This window comes from Austrofundulus limnaeus, unplaced genomic scaffold, assembly GCF_001266775.1.
Source record: "Austrofundulus limnaeus strain Quisiro unplaced genomic scaffold, Austrofundulus_limnaeus-1.0 Scaffold67, whole genome shotgun sequence".
In the NCBI taxonomy this organism is placed as follows: domain Eukaryota; kingdom Metazoa; phylum Chordata; class Actinopteri; order Cyprinodontiformes; family Rivulidae; genus Austrofundulus; species Austrofundulus limnaeus.
In genome coordinates this window covers 1,725,050-1,727,615 of record NW_013952469.1, presented here as the reverse complement: position 1 = coordinate 1,727,615, position 2,566 = coordinate 1,725,050, and the positions used below count along the sequence as shown (strand labels likewise).

Below are 2,566 nucleotides of genomic sequence, written 5' to 3'. Positions count from 1 at the left end.
GTGTGTGTGTGTGTGTGTGTGTGTGTGTGTGTGTGTGTGTGTGTGTTTATCTTGTGGTTTTGAGTTAGAAGGCGTGAGGCGGATGTGAGCCATCTACCTGCAGCTGCTGCACAGCGAGCGGTTTGGAGATTCAGGTCACACAACTTCACACTTTCCTGCAAAGCAGCAGCGTCGACTCGCAGACTGCAGCTCAGGATGATTGAAAATGTTCTGTCAGAACAGCTCAGGTCCTTCAGAGATGAGCTGCAGGAGAATGTCCAGGTTTTACCATCACTTAAAGCCTCCTGAAGGCAGGGGCTTTCTGGCTTCAGTCACTTCAATCAGTCAGTSTGAACGTTTGTCCATGTGGATTTGATTGTTGTATAATAATCAGTTTTCTGATGTGTGTAGATTGACAAATGTGTAAAGTAAGTTATTTTAAAAGATACTTTAGTTTTCACACATATACAACCTTTGCCCTGAACGACTCATTCGTTCAAGATCGATATTTTCTTACACCCCTAATGGTTATAGAGTCTAACAGCTGATGGGAGAAAGGATCTGCGGTAACGCTCCTTTGTCCATTTAGCATACAGCAGTCTGTCACTGATGGAGCTCTGCAGATCAGTCACAGTTCCATGCATGGGTCGATGGGGCATCCCAGCACAGAGCTTTATGTTTTAATAGTATTATTAAAACATAATAATGTTTTAATATTTGATTAAAATGTAGTATTATAGAATATAATCTAGTATAGTTAGAATACCTTTAATCAAAATGGAACGAGACTTGAACTTGAGGTCAAGAGACTTGAGACTTGACTTGGACTTGCAAAAAAAGACTTGCACACATCTGTGGAATGGAACGGCACAAGCTATTAAAACACTAATTTCTCAAAAGAAAGTGACGAAAAATAGAAAATCCCAATTTAAAAGGAGGATAACTAAATTTAGATCGAAACTAAAAACAAAAATGTTGGCAGATTTACGTGTTTTTATATAAAATTTAAAAAATTAGAAACTGTCATGATTTAAAACTGATAGAAATAGTTTCTGTGACAGTCTGTCTTTATTTTTGTCCTCATGTTGAGTAAACCTCAAACTTCCTCTCAACTGTTCGATCGGCTGATTGAAGAAATGTTAAAGCAGATGAGTTCCTGTGGATTAATCAGTTTTAGACTGAACCAAAGAAAGGTTTATTTTTGTCTTATTTACTCACAGATTATTGGTTTATAAAGAAGTCAATTATATATTTTATGTGTTTTGAGCCTATAAGTACGTAAGTCATGATTTTACTAAATAATTAGTTTTTGTTTTTCAGTGAGGTTATGTTTGTTAACAGGCGTTAGAGAGGAGCTGTTCTGTGTTTCTGTCAGGTGAATAAATCAGACACAATCTAATCTGATGAATTATTTACAGAATCTGTTTAAAGCAGGATGTTGGGCTGAGGAAAGTTRACTTATTACCAGTTTCTATGAGCTGCATGTTACAGCCTGATTTAACATTTTATATTATTTACCAGTAAAACTCATTCAGCAGGATTACAGGATTACAGTCACGTTGTGGGGTTTTATTTGTGGGGTTGATTTGCAACTTTCAGTTTACGTTTTGGAAATTTTAGGCTTTTAAAAATTCAGTATTTTGTTCAGGAACTGACTGTGTTACAGCATCACCCTTCATTCTGTCTTAATTCAATGATTTAACATTTATTTGATCTTTTACATGTAATATAATATCACTGCAACTGTGCTAATAAAATGAAACTCAGTCTGAAGAGTCTCAAAATGTTTAAATCATATATATTATTTCTTGTCAAATTTGCTGCTTATTATTAATCTAATATGATTTCAGTTTGAACAGATTATTGTGAGGCTGGTTTATAAAGAAATGGTGAACCCTGGAGCAGTGTCAGTGTGTGGCCAGCAGGGGGCGCTGTGCTGAGCTGTCATTCTGCAGCTGCAAGGGATTAATTCTTTCATTTCAAACGGAAGTTCGTTATTTGCTTTTTGGAGAAAAGGCGGTTCTGTTCTTTTTTTTTTTTTTTTTCACTCAGCATCAGAACCTCACACTTCACTCCAGTCGTCGCCTCATCCACGCTGAGGACTTGTCTCCTCTGTAGACCTGGACCCTGTTGGACCTGAAGGGACAGACTCTCTCAGCTCTCAGGATTATGCTGCTGTGRTCACAGACAGAAGGGACAAGCTGCCAGGCTAAACTTCAGACCTGCTGAGCTTCACACAGGAAGACAGGTGAGCTGAGAAAAGATCAAAACCTGAACAAAAAACAAACAAAAAAAAAGCTCATTTAGTCCACATGAGTCAGTTTTTAAGTCACTTGACTTCTCTTCCTCTTTCTCTTTCTGCATGTTTCTCACTTCTCTGTCCTTTATCTGAAATCTTACAAGTGTTTACGACTTGTTTAGTTTTCGGTTCATTTTAAAAGCGAAGTAATTTTATAGAAACTTTTGTCTTTCTTTAAATGTTGAAACTGATGTTTCTGGAATGAATTCACACTGATGGTTAAAAAGCTGCACTGCAGTCAGGAGATAATCTGTAAATATTCTGTAAAACAGCAGGTCAAACTTAAAT

At 37.0% G+C, this 2,566-nt stretch overlaps 1 protein-coding gene across 2 annotated transcripts in view; it reads left to right on the top strand.

The window, feature by feature from the left end:
* Nucleotides 1–1,941: 1,941 nt before the first annotated feature.
* Nucleotides 1,942–2,566, top strand: part of grap2a (GRB2 related adaptor protein 2a) — a 14,722-nt gene continuing 14,097 nt past the window's right edge. The window contains exon 1 of one of the 2 annotated variants that reach the window (XM_014010309.1): nt 1,942–2,227. The gene's annotated coding sequence lies outside the window, so the exon portion shown is untranslated. The remainder of the gene's footprint in view (nt 2,228–2,566) is intronic. The other variant, XM_014010308.1, reaches the window with a different exon arrangement.